The following is a 700-nucleotide window of genomic DNA, read 5'->3' as shown; positions in this document are numbered from 1 at the left end:
CAGTAGCCTCTTTTGATTCATCGACGCTTGGCGTTGATGCTGCTGCAATGTAGTGGTTCCACGCTTGCTTTCGAGCTGCTTTATCCTCCGCGTCGCCGTCTGCGCCTACTGCAATCGAAAAGAGCAGCGCGAGCACGATGAGACACAATTCAACATTGAGGCCACTGCGACCGTATGCTCGAGTAGAGACGATGACGAGCTCTCGTACGTACCAAGGGTCTACTCGACCTTTAACGCGGACAACGTACAAGTCCTGCCGTTCTCGTCGTTGCCACGCTGGAAGCGAGGTGGTTCACCGCACTGCTGCATGAGACGATGGCGAAATTGCAATCTTTTGTCTTGCTTTGAGTCGTCTCAATCACATTCCAACGCCCACCACCAGCGTTGACAACGAGCCCCGTGCTGTCGTTTCCTTTCATCAATCACACGGGGAAACGGCGCTACTTCCGGTCGGTGCGCCGGAGCGATTGCTGTTGACACGAGGGTTGTAGCCGCTCCTTGTCGAGCCATTTTGATTGTCGACCACGTGCCGGAGCGAGAGGAGAAATGAAGTGATTCATCCATGCACTTACCCTCGCCGGTCCAAGTAGGTTGCTAGCCTTTGCCGACCTCACATTGAACTTGCGTTCACGCAACATATGTCATATCGAAAAGCTTGCCAGTCGCATGGCCAGCACGCGAGACACGCTTTCCGCTTCTC

Source organism: Saprolegnia diclina (genome assembly GCF_000281045.1).
Source record: "Saprolegnia diclina VS20 unplaced genomic scaffold supercont1.12, whole genome shotgun sequence".
Lineage (NCBI taxonomy): Eukaryota > Oomycota > Saprolegniomycetes > Saprolegniales > Saprolegniaceae > Saprolegnia > Saprolegnia diclina.
This window is presented reverse-complemented; position numbering follows the sequence as displayed.